Raw genomic sequence first — 22904 nt, forward strand, 5'->3', positions numbered from 1 at the left:
CTGATCTTCCGTGTCTTGGAGGGATCGTCCAGGCACCAACGTAGTACAACACTTCTCTAGTACTATCGCTCGTCTCCCTCTTCTATTAAGTCACCCGACTTGCGGGGCCGGGGAGTGTGCCTATGGTCGGTTCTCAATTGCCATCCCACATGTGTGTGCAAACGCAATATGACGTGCGTTCCATTCGGAGAGCAGCGTGCCAGACCGACCGACCGTCTGGGGTGCGACGCGAACGCGCTGGGCATGCTGTAACTCCGTACATGTGTACCGCCGTTTTCTAGATGCTTTGCTCCATGGCGCGGGCGCAATCCATGGATACAAAGTTAGTATACTATATACTATTTAAAAGTCGAGGGCGGGGCTTTTCCTGTGCGGTAGGCGGGGCAGTTCTGCCTAGTCAGTTTGACAGAGACGCGCGAAGACGAGGGAGTAGGCTGCTGCAAACATAGGGCTGTGTGATTTGACAGCGAGTTACTGCTGGACAGGTGGGGCCCCGTGATTTGACTTGCCATTATCATTTTAACTGCGGCGCTACGACCGGCGTGAGTCTCCCGATTCCTGACCACCTCCATACAGGTGCCTCTCCCAATGCTCCACCATGTAGTAGAGGCTGGCTCTTGCATGAGAATCCACTTCTCCACTTTTTCCTTGCCTCTCTTTCCTCCACATATGCAAAAATGCCATGTAAAGCGCACTATTGTACTTACTTTTACTTGCTCCTACAGGTGCTTAAGCTTGCCACATAGGCATACACAACTAGGAAAAGGCCTACTAGTGGCGCACCAATTTTGCCTACTAATGGCGCACTACTGGTGCGCCACTAGTACCACGCCACTAGTATTAAATACTAATGGCGCACCACTTGTGCGCCATTAGTATAGGCCACGGTGCGCCATTAGTATAGGCCACTGGTGCGCCATTAGTATTTTTGAATTTTGAAGGCAGGAAAATAGTAGTGGCGCACCGTCTAACCCCCACCGTGCGCCATTGCTATTTTTGAATTTTGAATTTGGATCTGGATCGCGATTTTTTTGCCCATTTTTTGCTCGTTTTTTTGCTTGTTTATTTCACGAAATTTTTTCAAATTTTGTTCTCGTTTTTGGATCTTGTACGTTCTTTTGCCGTGTTCTTTTGCCGGAGAGGAGGGCCGAGGTCACGGGAGAGGAGGAGGAGGAGGTCACCGGAGAGGCGCTCGCCTACATCGCTGGAGAGGAGGAGGAGGTCACCGGAGAGGAGTTCATCGGACCACCGGAGAGGAGGAAGGAGAAACGGTGAGGGGAGGGGAGGAGAGGAGGGAGGAGGAGCTCACCGGAGAGGAGGGAGGAGGAGATCACCGGAGAGGAGGGAGGAGAAACCGTGAGGGGAGGGGAGGAGAGGAGGGAGGAGGAGGTCGCCGGAGAGGAGGAGGGTAGTATGGTGGAGGAGAGAAGGGGAGATGGAGTGGAGAAGAGGAGGAGATGGAGTGGAGGAGAGGTGGAGTGGAGGAGAAGAATGAAGAGGTAAGGAGGAGAGGACCACGCCCAGCCATATATACGGCATAGTAATGGCGCACCGTGGGCAGGTGCGCCATTACTAACTTTTTTTTATTTTTTTATTTATTTTGAATTTTGAAGGCGGGAAGATAGTAATGGCGCACCATGGGTAGGTGCGCCATTAGTAAGTTTGAATTTTTTTTGAATTGTTTTGTCTCTCCAGATCTTAAAAGCCCCGTATCTTTTTTCTGTTAGGTTTTTGAGGATTTGGAAAATGTTTAACATGGTTCCCCCCTTAAATTCGGATGTAACTTTTCGAGTAGATGATTTTTCATATAAAAAACTTTTTCATCCGAGTTCGTATGCAAAAGTTATGCCCATTTTACAAATTCTCGAGAGATTTTGCAAAAAAGTCAAAAATTCATGTTTGTAAATTTTGCTAACAGGTAGACCACATATCACATGGGAATCTTATTTTCTTTTATTTTTTTGACATTTCTATCATTTTCTTTTATTTTTTAAACTGAAAAGGCGGTCCACGGGGGGGGTGCATTCGGGGGAATGTTTGGGCCAAACTACTAATGGCGCACCGTGGGAGTGGTGGGCCATTACTAGTTCAACTAGTAATGGCGCACCACACCCACGATGCGCCATTAGTAGTTTAAAAAATAAAATAAAATAAAAAATTGAAAAAAAATTGAAACATATTTACTAATGGCGCACCGTTGGAGTGGTGCGCCATTACTAGTTAAACTAGTAATGGCGCACTATCCCCTGGTGTGCCATTACTAGTTTTGAAAAAATAAAAAAAATTCCTAATGGCGCACCGTGGATGTGGTGCGCCATTAGTATTTGCACACTAATGGCGCACGAACACATGGTGCGCCATTACTATTTAGTAATGGCGCACCACATGCATAGTGCGCCATTAGTGTCCATATTGGCTATAGCTATTTTTCTAGTAGTGATAAAGTCTGATGTGGCAAGTTAATCAAGAAGAGAGAGACTAGTTTGGTGACCCAAGGAAGAAACGGTGCTAAGCGCGTGTACCTAGGTGAAAAGACAATTTTGAGTCTATAGCTAATTAAATGAAGCAAACTTAGCAACACCATTTCATTGGAAGAGGTCACTCCTTGGCAAATGCAATAAATACTAGTACTCCCTGTGTCCCATAATATAAGAACGTTTTTGGCACTCCACTAGTGTCAAAAACGTTCTTATATTATGGGACGGAGGGAGTACGAAGAAAGAGATAGAGAGGAGTAAAAAAAATTACACTTATAGCCAACCTTATAGCCAACCTTGTTGTAGTATGAGTGACTAAGTGATGACTATGTATGACATGCCAACATCAGATAGCCTAACGCACCATGTTAAATCTCCAAGGGCGCGACCACGCGAGTGACGCGACGGTCGTGGTAGGCGCGACCATGATACGGGCTGCTGGCAGCCCTTGGATCTAAGATCAAACGGTCGCATGCTAAGTTGCTGAAAATTTGCAGAATAACCTTCCAGGATAGGATATTCACCCATAGGTCTAGATTCACGCCATGCAACCGTTCGATCTCAGATCCAAGGGCTCTCGGAAGCCCGTATCATGGGAGAATGGAAAGCCACTACCCTGCCATTCGCACGCTGGCAGTTCGCTCCTACTCGTCCCCGCACATCCTTCAATACTACGGCGGTTTGCTCCTAGTCGTCCCGTCCATTCACATTACGACAGTTCCACTAATCCTAACCCTCTTCCCAAATCCATGGCGTCCCAAATCTCCACGATCGGCGGTGAGTACAAGGTTAGAAATATCACCGGCGATGAGTTCAACGTCATCTACACCCGTTCTTCTGCGATGGTGAAAGGATGCCTTTCTCGCTTCAGACGCATGCTCGAAGACTCAGATGATGAGTGGGTCACTGGGCTAGATGTTGAGTACACCACAGTCCTGGGACGAGAGAAGGATCTAAAGGACAAAGAGAGGAAGAAGCCCGCCGTGATCCAGGTTTGCGTGCATGACTTATGCTTGGTCTACCACATATGCCATGCCGATGTTGAGTGCTAGGATTTTAAGGACTTCCTCGAGAGCAACCTAGTCAAATTCATTACTGTAGACTTTGGTAATGACAAAGAAGTCCTGCGTCGGATAGGCCTCGTTGTAGGCAACACCTTCGACCTCCAGAAGAATCGGCTGGTGTCCTCTCGTCAGCCTTCAATGCTGACCCTGGCAGGAGCCATGGTTCATCCTTCGTACGGTAAACTGGAGAAACCTCCATACACGTTTCATCGTCATGCATGGCAGCGGAATGTACTAGATATAGACCACATCCACTATGCTGCAATGGATGGCTACCTTTGCTTCAATATCTACAAGGGTTGGATGAAGAGCAACAGCCAAGTGTGTGGTTCAAGCAAAGAAGTATCGGCCAAGAGGAAGAGGGACAAGGACGAAGTCGAGGATGTCAACAAGGACTCCGAGTAAGGTGGCAGTGTCGTTGCTCATGGTGGTTCTAATGCAGTGTCTACCGGAATAGTTGCAAAGTTTAATTTCAGGTGTGCTTAATTTAATTTGAGGGGTGTGTTGTGCTGAGCCCCCAGCAGAACTATGTTATGTTTCTTCTCGTTACTTTAACTCTTCAGTACGTACATACTAGTATTTCTTACATTTCATCTTTTAGTTGGTATAGTACTACCACTCGTTTCTTCACATTATATACGTACAATATATATGGCCAACATCATATTGCCAGCAGTTTAGTTGTCAAAGAATTTCAGGGTGCTTAGTTTTGTCAAAGAATTCCAGGATGCTTAGAGGGTGCTTGGATCCAAGGGACTTATTTTAGTCTGACTAAAAATAGGCTCTTTAAGAGGCTAAAGTTCCAAGCACCCCTGACTAAAGAGGGGCTAAAACTAGTCTTGAGACTAAAAATTTTTAGTCAGGGGTACCCCTACTAAAATGTGGATTAGTCCTCTCTCTACTCATTTAACTCCTCTCCTTTAACACAGGCGAGTTCTGGATTGGAGGGTTTGGAGGATAATAAATGATCATTAACTTGATTTTAGCCTTTTTAGTATTTGGATCCAAGCATGGGTGAGGCTAGCATGTTTTAGTCCCACTACTTTTAGTCATGGGACTAAAATGTATCCAAGCACCCTCTTAGTTTTATTTGAGGGGTGGGTTATGCTGGACACCATTATTGTGACTAGCCTTTTTAATAGTACTATATGCCTAATTTGGCGATGAGCGCTCTCTATATGTACCACCTTTTTTTTAATTTCAAGTTTTGCTCCATGGCGCAATCCATCGATACTACTGCTGTACAAAAGTATACATTTTTTAAAAGGCTAGAGGGCGAGGCAGTCTAGCTTGGTCGGTTTCACGAGAGGCGAGGGCCTTTGTGATTTGACGGCTCATTACTGCTGGAAGGCGGGGCCTTGTGATTTGACTGCTCGTATAAATGCGCCGACGACCTGATCGAGGAGGAGCAAAGAACCGTGCGGTATACTCAAGTTTTCCACTGGAGTAGTACTGCGACGGAGGAGCACGAAACACGGCAGCCCAGTGCTATATGGCGATAAAAAATGATCTAATTTGCTAGTCATCTCATTGTTAGCATTGTTCTATTCATTCCCTCAAAAAAAACATTGTTCTATTCATGCCTCGCAGAGAACATGACACGTGCGGCGAAACACCCGAAGCAAAAGATGAAACACAGGAGCAAAAGAAGAAGGAAGATTATCACCCCAAATGATCTAATACGCCGCCGAGTCGCAACTGCTTCTTCATCGCCTCCACGACCTCCCATCTCCTTGCGCGTCTCCTCCGCCATCTTCTTCATTCTGTCCATGACGCGGGATTTCTTGACGCAAGCCTTCATCATCTGTTCCATGGCCGCATTACGTACCTTGACAGCAGCCGGGTGCTCGATGCGTAGCTTCGCCAACTCCTCCTTCTGTTCCATGACGAGGGCCTGCAAGATCTTCATCGAGTAACTACTATTCTCATGCAGCTTCTTCCAGCCGGCATTCTTCTCCTTCAACAGGTCGATCTCGTGGCAGAGCTTCGCCTTGTCCTCCTGAAGTCGCAGGATTTCACCGGTCGCCTTCTTCTCCAAGGCAATGCTCTTCTTCAGCAGCATCACCAAGCCGGCGGTCAACTACCCCTGCTGATTGAGCTCAGCGGGCATGTCGTCGAGGCTCTCCTTCAGCAACTCCATCAAGCCTTGGATGAACTCCTTCTGCTTATTGAGCTAATCGGGCATGCCGTGGAGGGATAACGACTCCAGCTCCGCTGGCTCGACATGTTCGCCTCCGCGGCTAGGGCGCTCCTGGGAGCCATCGCCTGCCCGTGAGAGATCTTTTGAGGTCATTGCGTGGCGGCGAGCCCTCTTTTTTTTCCGTAGCCTTGGTTGCCGCTCCCTTGTTACGAGTAGTTCTCGACCTAGAGCTCTACTCACCGGCCATGGCAACGATGGACGAAGAAGAAGCACTTATGAGGAGGAAAGGTAGAGTAATTTTTGGCTAGGTAGTTCCACTTTTTATAACCTAAGTACTAGCACTAGCACTAATACTTGCATAGTGGGAACACGTTCAGGTTCGGTATGTACTAGTAGGTGTGAGCAGGCTTTCGAATGTGATGAGAACAAGGTAAAGATTAATTGATGGTTTTGGTTTCGAGGCCCAAAACGGGTCCCGATGAGTTTAGAGGAACATAAATTTCAAGTACTACACTGCTCAAATGCGTAAATATTATGTTACTGTCAAAAATTGGCACAAAATACGAAGGAGACCAATGGAAGTACTACTAGCAACCCACGATTTAACTACTCGCATGCGTGAAGCAGAGTAATAATGTCTTTCTTCCGCCCTCACGTCCACTCAATTTGCATGCACTGTATTAATTGACCATCAATGAAGTGAACGACTTTACATGCGTCAAATTATCACATGGGGTGGATCTTGGTACAAAATTGCGTCCGCCTGTGTACCCGCGTGTGCGTGCGAGGGAATGAGTGCGTGCATGGTGTGCGTGCACATCTTCGCTTCGTGCATGTACCGCCAGTATGGCTCAGGGAGGACGAGTACATTCTTCTGCAACCAGCAGCACGTCACTGTGATCAATCCACGCAAGGAGGTCGCGACAACGCCTCCACATGTGCCACGTGGCTTCATGAACTGTAAGAGAGACACTGTGTAGCGTGCCATTGGTATTCTAATTTACGTGTTTTGCACATACTCGAACTACTAGTAAGGTACACATGCATTGCACGCATCATATTTTGCAACCACATTATGAATAAATACCACACTATAGCATGTAAGCTCTGAGTCATTTATGCCTGATGTAGCCCTTTGTTTAATTCTTATAGTTCATCTCATTCAAAATCAATTAGTTTTTATAAAAAAGCTAAGAACGCGGGAATAGGAAAAACATGGGATTATAGTGGAATGTCGTCTTGAATCCTACAGGATTGTATGAGTGTTTGATTGTGCATAGAAAAAACGCAGAATTCTTTCAAAGAGGTTTGAGTGGATGGGATGTTTCCTAGGAAATCTAGTGCAAATGAATCATATGGAAAAATTCCTATGGTTTACAATCCTACGAATCAAACAACCAAGATAGGAAAAATTCCTAATGATTAGAATCCTCCAAAATTCCTTTGAGAATCCTTTGAATCAAAGAAGCCCTTAATCTATTTTATGATTCATGGAATTGTGCGTTGTAAAGCATAAAGTAAAAACAAATAATGGCAATCCAACTAGAATTTTTTTTGGGCAGTTATGATACGGAAGATTCTAGAACAAAATAGAACCACTTTTGTTTTGAGGTTTGTGCATTATGCTTAAGTTCAACCATGTGGTCTGCTAGATTGTACATGTGGCAAAATCCGGTGGGGGGCTAGAAGATGGTGCGAGGGGCCGAGTGGAGGGAGACTATGAAGGAATGCACAAGTGCGAGATCGATATTTAGAGAGAGGGGGCGAACACGTGCGCTGTTGCGCGCAGTGGCGGAGCCATGAAAAATAAATGAGCTAGGGGCCAAGCATTGCTAATCCTTTACGAGGAGGGTCAATTCATGAACTTAAACCATTTTTGGCAGCAATTGTCTAATGATCACATTCATATTATCCTCGATATATAGTGATGTTAGGGGGGAGGGGGGCAGGGCCCTTACTGCCCCCTGTCTTCGCCATTGTGCACGCGTCTGAGAGATGAAGCGGAAGGCATGGATGATGAGAGGGGGACGTTGGATATATAATTAATGTGGGTGTATTAGCTATATATGTTAATCCTATATAGAGAGGTATAGATTGATCAATGTGGACGTGGGAAAGAGGGTGAGACCTCACTGGATATATCGATTGATCGGTTTGTGTGGAAAACTATGAAAGACCTAGCTATATACACACATACATAGAGGAACATCGATCGTTGCACATGCACGCGTGAGAGATAAAGAATGCCCGATATGATGGAGAGGGGGATGTGTGTGGGTGTGTGCCTTCATGGGAGACCGACCTGAAGAAAAAGATTGTATGCGTGCGATGGATAATGCCGACTGGTAGTGTGTGTGCATGCATGCACGAGAGAAACTTAGTGGTACAATTATAAAGAGAAGACTACTGTGTGGGTGTAAAAGAATAGGTGAGGTCATAATCAATGTAAAGTTGAATTCAAATATTTGAATAAGAGATCCTGATGTTTGAAACCCATGCATGCATGAATATAACGGAGATCTGCGTGGTGTGGTTTGGAAACGAGCATGTTGTAATGTATACACATTGAACAAGGTCAGACTGATTTGAATTTGAGATACCGATGGCAGACATCATTTGGCCACGTCGCATCCGTGCATGGACACACTATTCTAATTGGAGATGATGGGCGGCTTTCGCATCACATATCTATATCTATACCCCTATATATATATATTATATTTTATATTTTTTATATTGTGTGCGGGTAACTTTAACTTTGAAAGATGGTCGTTGGATGAGGTGAATCCGACGGTCCAAACATGGCAAATTTGAGCACTACTGGCCGTTGGATATCATCTAGATTCCACCAGATTTCGCCACATGTATAATCTAGAAGACTCCATGGTTCAACTTAAGCATAATGCACAAACATCAAAACACAAGCACTTCTTATTTGTTCTAGAATCTTGTGTATCAGAATTTCCCAAATGTTTTTCTACATGATTTGCCATTATTTGTTTTTACTTTATGTCTTAAGATGCACAATTCCATGAATCTTAAAATAGATTAGCTTTCTTATAAAAACTAGATGATTTTGAATGAAATGAACTATAAGAATTAAACGAACATCTACATCATGCATATATGACTCAAAGCTTGCATGCTAGAATGTGGTATTTATTCATAATTTGGTTGCCAAATCTCATGCGTGCAATGCACGTGTACCTTACTCTAGTCTAAATGGTGTTTGTGTGTGTGTTGTGCGTGTTGAGGTGAAAATTGTCTTTTTTTTGTACACGTTAAGCTTGTTCTTCCAAAATTTCAAGCCGCGCCTTGTTATGCCGAAAATTCAAGCTAGCGTCTCTGTCTATCGTGCTGCGAAACTCCCGCCTCTTCAACCCGTGCCTTGTTAGCCCGAAATATTTAAGATATATCTTTGTCTCGTTGTGCTCCGACAACTCCCTCCATCTCAACCCGCGCCTTGCTATTCCGAAATTACAACGCGTGCGAAAACTCCCACCTCCCGTGAAATCCCGACACGTGAAATGCCCGTGGTACCCCTGAACCGAAAGGACCGCCTCAAATCGGCGGGGGTACTTTCATAACTTAGCCCACATTTCGGACAAGCACGTCTCTAAGCCATGGTTCCCCACTGCCATCCCATCCGCCCACCTATTCGTACACCGAGGCCGCGAAAACCCGCAAAAAAAACCCACACCCTGCTCCGTCCGCCACCCAGCCGGAGCCTCTTCCCCGACGACGTCGTCCACAGCAACACCTCGATGTCCCTCATCCACCGTACCGGATGAGGATCCGTCGTCGATCTCATCGTCCCGCCGGTTCAGCCACCCCGTCCTCCACCTCCAAGGAGCTGCCCCGACGTTCCCCTCATCTTTTGCGCCACCTCCATTCCCACACCGCCGTCTTCACCTGCACCACCGGAAGAGCATCATCATCACCGTTTCCTCGGATGAAGCTGCGGCCTAATCGGCGCCACCAAAGAGGTTGTACACTAATCGCCGCATTTTCTTCTTGATTCGATCTCACGGTGCTGCCGGCGCTCGGTCCCGAGCCGACACGGCGCGGCTCCATCCAAGGCGGCGTCGCCGGCCACTTCCTCCATGGCGTCGCTCCCTCGGCGGCGACGTCCACATCAGTAGGAGCTGCTGCTGCTTTAGCTCTCGCTTGCGCTGCTGCTCTGCTCTTGCTCTCGGTACCCTGCCTGGTCTGCTCTTACTATTGCTCTTGCTCGCGCTGCTGCTCTCACTGCTGCTCTTGCTTGCGATGCTGCTCCAATTTAGCTACACTCCAGTCGACTGAATCGACTTTTGGGTCAGTCAATTTTCAGGGGGGGCTCGCCAGGGTCAAGGAAGAACCAGCTGCAGCAGGGAGGGGGGCTCGCCGGAGAGGTACCCCCACTATCTATCCTAGGGTTCAGGATGGGGGCAGTGGTCGCCGGCGGTGACGGGGCGTTGGCGGGGCGGTGGTGTGGGGATCGCCAGAGAAAAAGCTCGGCAGGGGGGCCTAGAGGGATGGCTGGGACGGCGGCGGACCGGCGGTGGGGAGTGTTTTCGGGGCGGGCGGGGCGGCGCACCGCCGGCTGCGGGCGGCGGGGGGCTGCTGTTTGCTGGTGGTGGCTGGCGGCTCAGGGGGGTGGAGGTTGAAGATGAACCGCAGGCCCTTGATTTCGTATCCAACGGCTGCAAAATCGACTGACCAGAGATGAAAAAGTCAGTCGACCGACGTGTAGCCTCACCTTGCTAGTGCGTTCAGTTTCGACAGCAAAATTCAGTTTCGACAGTTAAGTTCAGTTTGACAGTTAAGTTCAGTTTCGACAGTTAAATTCAGTTTCGACAGTTAAGTTCAGAGATGAGCGGCTGATGTATTTTACATCTAGCACTTTGTGGTTATGTATTTTACGTCATGTATTGGAGATGCTATTAGAATTCCACTCATGTTAATGTTGTTCGTTGTCTCTCTTGTCCTACTTCAGCCTCGGCATCGTACAACTCACCGGAGCTGCTCCAACGACGAAACCCTCCATCACAGCGGAGCAGTACCTCGGGCTCCATCTCCCGACGCCTAAGATCTTCTTCCCCTCCTCCAACAGCCAAGTCAGCTGGAGCATCCTTCGCCAAAGAGGTTGTACACTTGTTGCATCTCTTTTTTACTCTACATGTTATATATATTGTCCACTGAGCACTCGTAGTAACGGGAAATACGATTATTTTATCCTACTATATGACAAGCAGTGAGGTACCAGGCAACTTAGCTATCCGTGATGGACTCTCTTGAACACCATCATTATTTATCTCTGCGTGTTTGAGCTGTGCATTTGTCGATGGGCCTGGGAGTTGAGCTAGTATGGCAGTGGCCTGGGTCCAAAGTAATAGAAGTAGCACAAAAACATTTTTTTAGTGTAGGATTTTCCTTGCTCAAGCCTGACTACTAGAATCGCCAGTGCTTGAAAGGAAAAGTGAATGAAAAACATCGGAATTGGAAAGTTTCCTATGGTACTACTTTTCATGAATTTGGTGCAAAGGAATGGAGCAAAGGAAAACTGTAGGATTTGTTCCTTTAGTGTCTCCTTGAAAGAAAAACCGTAGGAATTCTAATTTCCACTTCCCCTCCTTTTCATATTCCTATTCATCAAGCACAAGACTAAGAGATAGTAGCATAATAGCATTATAACCGTACATTTTCTTGTGGTTTGACTTAATCTCACCATGCTTTTTTGCATCCTGTGATCTTCCAATTGTTGTGAATCAAACACCCAGATTGGCAGAAATCCTGTGTTTTTAAATTCTCTGTTTTGCACATGCATTCCTATCCTATTCATGTCTATTTCCTAACCCTACATTGTTAGAATCCTCAAATTCAAACAAGCCCCTAATCAATTACTTCTGTTACAGATATGTGTCAAAGAAAACCTTGTGTGGTTTGTCCTGCTCCTGCGGCGCTGTGTTCCACCCCATCTCAGCTGCTCCAACGACGGAAGGGTTCACCACAGCAGGGATCCACTCTCCAGACTGTCTTTCACCGCCTCAGATCTTCTTCCCCGCCGCCGGCAGCCACGACAACTGCATTACCATCATCAACTAAGCAGATGACCTTGAGGACTACACGGGTCCGCAAGAGAGGTCGCACTCTTCCGTGTCTGCTTACGTTATGTGTCGCTTAATATGATGACATGCTACATTATCGTCGTGTTCACCTATTAGACTCTGAGTCAGGTCCAAACTAATGCTGAAACTTGAGTTTTTAAATGGTTGTGGGGTACATATTGGGGCAGCAATCAGTACTATCTATCTACTATCTGGTTAATCTCCGGTGTCTACTATGAGTTTCATGTTGGGTGCAAACAAACATTAAAGGAGCCATTATCTGTATTTTTTAACTAAAGTTATTATCTGCCTGCTATCATTGGTTTTGGGTCTATCCACAGTTTGCTACCATCACTCTGGATTTGTGCATGCACTCCTTACATAATCTGACTATGTTTTATTCCTATGCATGCCAGTTATTGTACACAATGGAACTGATCATGTAGAGCAAAAGAGACAAGCCCTGCGTGGCAATAAAATTTCATGCAGACGTCGTTCCATGGTGGACGCAAAGGAAGCCCCCCTCCACCCATTTCGGATCGTAATCAAGAGGAAGATAACTGTTCTAAGGGGGATTCAGAAGGAGAAGACCACTTCTATTTACCCCATGAGGTTTTCGCTCTAACTTGGCATGCTGATGTTGGTAATATCATGCATATGGTGCCTTGCATTGCTTACTGTATACATTAAAGATGTCACCTGCTTAGTTTAGACATGCTTTGTGTCAATGCCATCTGTTTAGTTTCTTTATCGTATATGTGAATCATGCAATGCCATCTTGTCTAGCCAGGCATGATATATGTGAATTTTGCAATGCCACCCTGGCTAGCCAGTCATCTTATATGTGAATTATATCATGCCATCATTTTTTATTACGTGTTAAATTTGTCAACAATTTTAGTACATTCAATTACTCTTCCTATGCATCAGCCATTCGGCACGGTCATGGAAAAATCTGGAGTGGAAACAAGGTCTTTAGAGCAGACAATGCTATCTGACGAAGCGCATGTCTTGCTGGTTACCGATAGCTCCTCAGAGGAGGATTCAGAGACAGATGACCAGTCATATTCCCCCCCCCCCCGAGGTGCATTCCCTAACTTGGCAGGGTTATGTTGCTCATATCGTGCGTATGGTATCTTGCATTGCTATGTCATTTGCTTAGTTTAGACATGCTTTGTGTGTATGCCACCTGTTTAATGTCTAATTACCATATATGTGAATTATGCAATGCCATCTTGTTGCAAGACATTATAAATGTGAATTATGCAATGTTATCTTGTTGCAAGGCATTATGTATGTGAATTATGCAATGCCATGCTGTTTAGGCAAGCGTCATATATGTGAATTATATCATGCCGTCCTATTTTCTGTATTTCTCATTGCTTTTGTTGACAATGTTTGTATATTCAACTGCTCTTCCTGTGCATCAGCCATTTTGAATTGGTGATGGAGAAATCTGGAGTGAAAACAAGGTCTTCAGAGCAGACAATACTACCTGCTGAAGCAGATATCTTGCTAGTTAGAGATAGCTCTTCAGAGGAGGATTCAGAGGCAGATGACCAGTCCTATTATCCCCCTGAGGTGTATGCTCAAACTTGGCAGGGTTATATTACTCATATAATGCATATGTTGTATTGCAATGCTTAGTTTTTACATCATATACGCAATATTGAATGCCATCTCCTTAGTTGACACATCATATATGCGATTGCCCTCTGCTCACTTCCTTAGTATAGACAACATGTATCTGAATTATGGCATGCCAACCCATTTTGTAAAGACATAATATAGTTATATCATCTCATCCTGTTTACATAGTCATCATATTTTAAATTATGTCATTCTATCCATGAATTATATCATGCCATCATGTTTCCATCGACGGCATGTTTGTGATTTATGGCATGCCAAGCACTTTAATAGACACATCGTATAGTTATATCATGTCATCCTCTTTACATAGTCATCGTATTTTGAAGTATTTCATTCTATCCTGTTTAGTTAGCCATCATACATGTGAAATTATGTCATGCTATCCTGTTTAATTAGCCATCATATATGTGAAATTATGTCCTGCTATTCTGTTTGCTTAGAGAACATAAATGTGAATTATTTCATGCCATGTTTTCTTCCCTACTATCCATTGCACCTGTCTATCTTACAATGTCTGTACATTCAATTACTTTTCTTGTTTATCAGCCATTTCAATTGGAGGGAGTGATGGCAGTATCTGTGGGAGTAAAAACACGGTCTTCAGAAAAGATCATGCTACCTGTCGATGCAGATAGAACCACGGTTGTACTTGCCCAAGAACCAGCCCCACCACACATAACCCACACTCATGCAGATTGTACCCCTACCCAGTTGGACAGAGAACGAGCTACACCCCTTCTAACCCCAACCGCAGCAGATAGACACCCAGTTCCCGTTGACACAGCACCGTCTCCACCACAGAGCACCCAAACACGAGCAGTTAGTAAGGCAACTGCAGTGCCCAAATCACGAGGACCACCACTCCGAACCCGAAGTCAACGCTTAAAGCAGAAGAAGAATTGTTCTCAGGTCAGGTTCCGTAGCTATGGTTCATACTACTTTGCTCTCGCATCACTATATTTACTGATACCAACTAATTTCAAATTTGAAGGATGCAATTGAAACTCCAATGACGCAACAGGTATGTTTTAAACCTGTTTCTTCAACGTGTTTGGCTGTTTGCTGTTGTAACTTGCTCTATGTTGATTTCAGTTTCAATTGAATAAACAGTTATGTTCTCATGCCATGCACATTAGAAGTGTTGTTATTGCTGTGTAGTTTCCCACACTTATATTCTGTCTATGCTGCTTTGTCTTAAATAGATATGATTCAAACTGTATCTATCTTGATTTGGCAACATAAACTAGAATGACATAGACCATACAGTGACCATACTACATAGATATATGTTTGTTTCATGCTGTTATCCTGTCCACCTTACTACTGAACTGGTTTACCAAAATGAGTTTCATATACTACATTGTAAACCTGTGATGTGTTTGTTTGTTTCTCTTTTAGAACGCGGATAAAATATTGGAGAAGAGTACCTTGTTATGAAATGGTAAAGGAAGTAATGCAGATAAGGTTCAAGATAGTGAGACATCCCTGTTGGTCTCCAAGAAAGCTGATAAAAACTATATTGAAGACACTGAGACAACCCCAAAGTCCTATCTTGATGTAGTGTTCGAGTTATTGGCTACCACTGTTGGCACCAGCTCTTCGAACTCGTTGCCTGAATCAGTTCGGCTTCTTGAGTCTCAACTTCAAGTTGAAAGACATCGATCAGATGTTATGCGACAGGAAGCCGAAGGACAAAGGAAGTCCCTGCAGAATTCAGATGCATACTTTCTGGTGCAACAGCAAGCGCTGGAGGACTTAAGCGCCAAACAAGAGAAAGTTAATAAGCTTGCTAAGCATCTTGCCAGCATTATGGGTACCTAGGATATTGTTTCTTGAGCTCTTCTGAAGTGTCAGTTCTGGACTTGTTTTGCTGCGGCGTTTATATGCTGCTGTGTTCCCTATATTTGCATTGGTGGCGAACTTTGATGCCCAGTGGATGTAATATGTGTAATAGCCGTGATAGCCTAGTGTAAGTTGCTTGCTTATTTATTTCCTTGTTGTCTTGTTTATTTGTTTGCTTGTAGTCAGTGCAGTTCTTTTTCTGCGGTTTGCTAGTGGCTGCAATAACCTATTTTTTAAAACTAGGCCACAATAACCATGGGCTAATATTTACTGTAGTGACACTGGGCCTCCTACGGGCCGTAGAAACAGTGGGCCTTCTACGGGCCGTAGAAACAGTGGGCCTTCTACGGGCCGTAGAAACCGTGGGCCTTCTATGGGCCGTAGAAACAGTGGGCCTTCTACGGGCCGTAGAAACAACGGGCCTTCTACGGGCCATATCATCAATGGGCCTTATACGGGCCGTATGATCGATTGGCCAAACATGGGCCAAACAAACCGCATTGTGGCCGTAAACGGGCTAGAGTTGGAATCGTCCGTTCATGGGCCGACCATAACGGGCCATCGTTAATAGGCCGTATTTGATGACGCTATGAAAACGGCCCAACGTATTAACGGACCACAAACGGGCCGACTGTAACCACGGGCTGAATTTGGCCCATAAGCAGAAAATGACAATAATGGGCCGTAAGTAAACGAATGCTGGAAAATAGCCCAATAATAAATGGGCTCTGAGAAGGCCGAAAGATAACATGGGCTGGAAACGGGCCAACGGAATAACGGGCCGTTAATGGGTATAAAGTGATACACTGTTCTTTACGGGCCAGTTTCACCACGGGCCGTTAATGGGTGTAAAGTGATACACTGTTCATTACGGGCCAGTTTCACCACGGGCCGTTAATAGGCCAAGAGTTACATAGGGCCTCATATGGGCCGAAAGACGTCATGGGCCATACATGGGCCAGAAGTGAAAACGGGCTGGAATCATATTGGATGGCCCAGATGACGGTACTGGGCCTAATTCGAATAGAGCGTAACGGGCCTTGGGTTAGCGGGCTATAAATGGGCTATATGCGAACATGCCGTTAACAGGCTTTCCATGGGCCGGCCCGCCACCTTTTGACCAAGTCAAACGGGCTGGCCTTTTCACAGGAATGGGCCTCTGTTGGGCCGTGCCACGTGTCGACGTATCATCGGTGCCTTCTGTCCAATGAGTGGATGACATCTGTCCCAGCGATGAGCCGACACGTGTTTCCTCCAGCCAATGATGATTTTACACGTGGAAAATCCCCATTGGTCGGGGCTGTTAACGGGTTATCGGATCCAAAACCCGACCCGATAGCCTAACGGCGTTCCGTTACGGTGGATGCCACGTGTCGGTCACCCTTGACGAAAGCACTTCTGTGACGCGCGATTTATCGTCATGGAAGTGGACACTTCGTGATGATAATTTTGGTAATGTCATGGGAACCACTTCTACGACAACACAGGTATGACTATCTTGATTCTGTCATAAAATTCGTCATGGATGTACATGCATGACAAAAACACGACCTACTGTGACAAACATGTATCATCACGGAAGTGTATTTTTTTTGTAGTGATGATCCTAACAACTTGTGCATTTGCCAGTCAAAAAATTTAAATATGCTACTTGATACACAGTACATGTTTTCAATCTTATTTCATCTTCATATTTAATGTTTTCTGCAACTATCTAGTGGTTTTGTAATAATAGCTCATTGACTAACACTATTTCAGATAATATTTCAGAAAGCCAATACATGATGGATTAGAAAGTGGACCCTCAAAATGCTAAGGACAAAAGATTGGCTCAAGATCAAAGCACAAGACTCTACATTTTATTTTTAGTGATCCAAGATCACATTGAGTCCATAGGAAAAGCCAATACTATCAAAAGGGGGTGAGGTGTTGCTTAATGAGTTCTTGCTCAAAATGCTTAGTGATATGCTCCAAAAACCCTCAACTACTTTCTCACATCCACATATGTCCCAAAACCAAAAGTCAAACTCGGCCCCACCAAAACTTTGTATCCGGCGCCACCGAGTTCTCTTGACATAGCCACTACCACAAACCCTAGTCACTTCGGTCTCACCGATAGGGATCTCGGCCTCACCGAGATGGTATTGCAAACTCTCTGTTTCCCTTCGTAACATTTCAGTCTAACCGAGATGAGCGATCGTTCCCACCGAGTCTGCAATGCAAACTCTCTGTTTCCTTTTCGTCACAGTTCGGTCCCACCAAGACGAGCGAATCGGTCCCATCGAATTTGCCCGACCACCTCTCTGTTTGTCTATTACCAAAATCGGTCCCACCGAGTTTGTGGAATCGGTCCAACTAAGATTACGTTATGCCCTAACCCTAATGATATGGGTCCCACCGTGTTGACATATCGGTCCCGTTGAAAATCCTAATGTTCACATTATGAACCAAATTGGTCCGACCGAGTTTTCTAATTCGGTCCCACCGAGTTTGGTGATTTGTGTGTAACGGTTAGATTTTGTGTGGAGGTTATATATACCCCTCCACCCACTCTTCATTCGTGAGAGAGCCATCAGAACATGCCTACACTTCCATCATACATTTTCTGAGAGAGAGCCACCTACACTTGTGTTGAGGTCAAGATATTCCATTCCAACCACATAAATCTTGATCTCTAGCCTTCCCCAAGTTGCTTTCCACTCAAATCATCTTTCCACAAATCCAATCCTATGAGAGAGTTGAGTGTTGGGGAGACTATCATTTGAAGCACAAGAGCAAGGAGTTCATCATCAACACACCATCTATTACCTTTTGGAGAGTGGTGTCTCCTAGATTGGCTAGGTATCACTTGGGAGCCTCCGTCAAGATTGTGGAGTTGAACCAAGGAGTTTGTACGGGCAAGGAGATCGCCTACTTCGTGAAGATCTACCCTAGTGAGGCAAGTCCTTCGTGGGTGATGGCCATGGTGGGATAGACAAGGTTGCTTCTTCGTGGACCGTTCGTGGGTGGAGCCCTCCGTGGAGTCGCGCAACCGTTACCCTTCGTGGGTTGAAGTCTCCATCAACGTGGATGTACGATAGCACCACCTATCAGAACCACGGATAAAAATCTCCGTGTCTACATTGTGTTTGCTCCCTCCAAACTCCTCCCTTTACCTTCATATGCAATTGTTTTACATTCCGCTGCTATACTCTTAGAATTGCATGTGTAGGTTGATTACTTGATTTGTGCTAAGCTGCTAAAATCTGCCAAGACTTCAAATTGGGAACAGGCTAGATTTTTATTTGGTCAAGTAGTCTAATCACCCCCCCTCTAGACATACTTTCGATCCTAATGATGTCAAAACTAAGACGCGAAGCGACACGTAGTGGAGGCAAAGTGAAACTTTAAACGAACCGTTTGTTTGTATGCATGTCGGACAAATTACAAAACATTGGAAATACAAGCATGGTCTAGGTCCACATGCGAATGATACTCGGCGGAATGTTCAAATGAGGCATGCGGGAGGATGGACTCGACCGGAGGGCGACATGATCGATGGAGAAGAGGGTTGGAGAGGAATGAGAAATAAGCAAACGCCACATGATTATACTTGAACGGCACAAATAAACAATAAGTTGTCTCACTTGGCCTACAGAGTGACAGGCGTAATGCGCAACGCGGAGCACTAACGCTCGAGTATGTCCGGGAAAACAGGGAAACTGACATGTGGGGCACACCTGTCGGGACGACGTAGCGCAGACTAGTCCAATGGAAGAGCTGGCCCACGACCTCCTCGCCACCGGCAATCGTTCATGTGGGTTGTGGGGGCCAATAACGTGGCGCAGCTCCAACACCGCCTCTGGACACGGCGACCGCGGTGAGTGACACGCTCATCGTCGCTAGACACAATCAGTTTCAGTGTGCCGAGGGTGGCGTTAGTGTTGTGGCACGACCAACAATATGTTTGGTTTGTGCCCAAGGTTGCCCCATCAAAGCATTGGGTAGCCAAAATTTTGGTTGATGTTTTGGTTGCCCATTTGACCGACATTGGAAGAAAAATGAACTAGAGTTGGCTAGAGTTCATTGGCATGCCAAAAAAATGGCAACCATCCAAACAAAGACCAATCTTTGGGTCATGAACAAAATTTTGGTAAGGTGCACTTTGGCCACAATCCAAACACACCCCAACACCCTGCTCGTCAAGGATGCACGGGGCGCCGGGACGCGTCCGCGGAGTGGTGTAGCGCGGCCAACTGCATCCTCGGGACCTGAGACCATGCCGGGTCGTCTTGCTTTTTCAATGACATGCGTCGATCGCATGTGAGCAAAGGACATCTTCAACGGTTCCACGACCGCAGCTAACTACCCTGGCACACCAAAAACCCTCGTCCCTCGTGCCGTCGCGCGGTGCGTTCCCAGCCGGTGCCAGCTGCCCGCATTCATGCCGTCCGTCCGTATGCCGTCGTTAAGAGGCTCGGTGCCCGAGGAACCAACTCCGGCGACTTACTGATGCACCCGGACGCTTGGCCTCACTGGAATGTGCTACTTAAAGCGGCAACGCCCAGCTAACCTCTAGACCTTAGCGCATCGTCCTGCTACCTGGCACCACATCCGCCATGACCGCGAGCACGAACGCTCTGCGGGAGAGCTTGTCTTCGGGGATGAAGCTCGAGGTTGCCGCCCTCGCTCAAGTCGCTGCACAAGCGGTGGCCACGCTGCCCGCCGACGACGGAAGCACCGTCAGCCACGCGTCCTACTTGCCGCCGTCCCAACGTCCGGCACCGCCGAGGTCGGGGACTCCTCCGAGGATGAGTAGGGCATGGGAGGCGGCAGGGCATGGTGTGCCAACTGGCCGGTCCGTCTCCCGTGTTCTACGCTTCGTCGCCGGAGACCGCACCTTCACTTCACGGATCTTGAACCCCGCCCGAGATCGCAGATGGAGGACGTCGGTCGCCGCCATAGAATAGGTTTAGGGTCGGGTTTCTTTTATTTTTCTGTCCTATAAAAGTTTGAAATGTAATGAAAATCTGCCGTGTTTGCATTAATCTCGCCGATGTATATGAACTTTCACAATAATATAGTATATTTGTAGGAGTACTAGCAAGATGCACGTGCGTTGCACGGAACATCAAGATCTAGTGGGAGAAAAGGATGAATGAGGGAAGGCCTTATCTGCAAATGTGGAGAGGAGTGCGGGTAAATTGTCATAGTTTCCTTCCTATCTGTTAGATATAGATCGGACGACCATGTGTTGCAGGATTTTCATGGTGGTGGGCCCCTCCCTCCCCCAATCTACAATCAACAGCTCACACATTTCACATTACGTTAATTACATAACTGGGATTACATAGGTGTAGCATTACTCGTCCTAAAAAACCCAACTAAAGCCAACCTCCCAGCATATCGCGCGGGAAAGACCCGGCCACGCCGTTTTAGTCGGGATTACCAGATTACTAGTAGTAGTATCGATGGATCGCGCGAAGCACCAAGTTTTTTTAGGGGGTGAAGCACCAAGTTTATTAAAAGGAAAAAAGGCGGTACACTAATAGCACCTCTGTCGCGGTCGCATTGCACCCCACACACGTTCGGTCCTGCACACGGCTCACGCAAACGGAACGCGCTTGGGCTTGCCTCTTCACTGACACGTGGGACTGCACTTGGAGAAACCGACCATGCGCCAACCCCCCCCCCCCCCCCCCGCCACCGCGCGAAAATCCCCCCGCACCCCCCAAAATTCCCCCCAAATCCAAAATTCAACCGCCCTTCGGCCAACTAGCCAATAATATTCCCCAAACCCCACTCCCCCTGTCCCCCCTCCACTCCATTCGCTCCGCCAAAGCCGCCCTCCCCGCCGCGTCGATACGTCGGCGCCGCGGTTCATCGAGGGGATGCACGGCGATCCTCTCGCTCCCACAGTACGCTCTCATAGACTGCCGTCCTCTAGCCGCGCCGCCACCGTGGCAACGTTCTTGTGGAGGCGCACGGTGGTCAGCGCCGCCACCGATGGCGACGTTCATGTGGAGATGCACGGCGGTCAGCTTCTCCCACGGTACGCGCATTCTAGACTGAGGCCCCATGCATGTCAGTGTAGCGCTGAATGTTAGCTGATAGACGCTGTTAATCTCATTGTTTGCCGAAGTAGTTTACAGTCAATATGCTCTGCTTAAGAAGCTTCCTTGCCCTATTCTGTACTCAATGTGCTTAGCCGAGATGGCATGCCAAGGCCGATTAGTTGCTAAAATATCCTGCCATATATTTATTGTGACGTAGATTGCCATGGTCTAGTAGCCAATCTGTTAGGTGAAATAGCTCTACACCGTTTTATACTCGATCTTTGTTGTTGCGATGGCCTTCGATAGTTCGATGGCTGTGTGCTCGGCCTCATTAAATACTAAAACAGCCTGCCATAATTTAGCACTCAAATCTGTTTGCTGAATTAGCTTTACATATATTTCGTTACTTAGATCTGCTCGTCCAAATATCTTCCCATAGCTTTAGACGTAGACCTAGGTATTTTTTTCTGGACTTCATAAAATAGCATATATGTTTTCCCGTAATATCTAGTAGAAGAACTAATTTGTATGTCTAACAGATGGACAGGACTTGGATAACTTCTGCTCGAAGATTCTCCGCTGCATAAGTCGAAGGGGTTGAAAACTTCATGAACTTTATCATAGCTGAGTACGGTTGTCCGAAATCAGATGTGCTCTGCCCGTGTAGCAGTTGTATGAATTCAGTTACAAGACCCCAGTCAACTGTGCAAAATCATCTACACTTGTATGGGATGTCGGTCACATATACTAGGCGGGTTCATCATGGTGAAGCTGTGGCCGTCAATGTTATTGACTACGTGGAAGAAGCAGATCACCTTCTTGATCTGTCTGATGCTCAGGTGGAAGAGGAGGAGGAGGAGGTGGTGGCGGAGCCAGTGATCTTGACCAACATTGAAACAATGCTACGAAATGCTCGTGCATTCCGTGAACTTTCACCTCCAGAAGAAAAACGGTGGGCCTGTATGTTGGAACAATGCAACATGGCTATCACCCCAGGAAATAAGCTGTCAGTATTCTCAGCTATGGTCACCTTTCTTCAGGTGAAGACATCTGAGCGGATGACCAACAAATCATTCGATGCAATGTTGGCTGCTTTCCGCAAAGCTTTCCCAGATGCGTCTGAGCTGCCACACACCTACAGTAAAATGAAGAATTTCCTTCGTGCAGTTGGAATTGGATATGATATGATCCATGTTTGTAAGAATAATTGTGTTCTGTTCCGGAAGGATTATGCCAACTTAAGTGAATGCACGAAATGCTAATCATCAAGATGGAAAGATGGCGATGCTGTGAAGAGGATTCCTCATAATGTTCTGAGACATTTTCCAATTACACCAAGATTGCAGAGGTTGTTTCATGATGCTGAAACAAGAGAGGATGTACAGTGGCATTCTAGGAACCAGGAGTACAAAGATCAGAATGTAATGAGCCATCCATCACATGGTAGTGAGTGGAAAAGCTTCAATCAGAAACACGAAAAGTTTGCTACTGACCCGAGAAACATTAGACTTGGCTTAGCTTTAGATGGATTTAACCCATTTGGCCACCAGAGCGCCACATATAGCATGTGGCCAGTGCTTGTTATCCCTTACAACATGCCTCCAAAT

The sequence above is a fragment of the Triticum aestivum genome, chromosome 4D, assembly GCF_018294505.1.
Source record: "Triticum aestivum cultivar Chinese Spring chromosome 4D, IWGSC CS RefSeq v2.1, whole genome shotgun sequence".
Lineage (NCBI taxonomy): Eukaryota > Viridiplantae > Streptophyta > Magnoliopsida > Poales > Poaceae > Triticum > Triticum aestivum.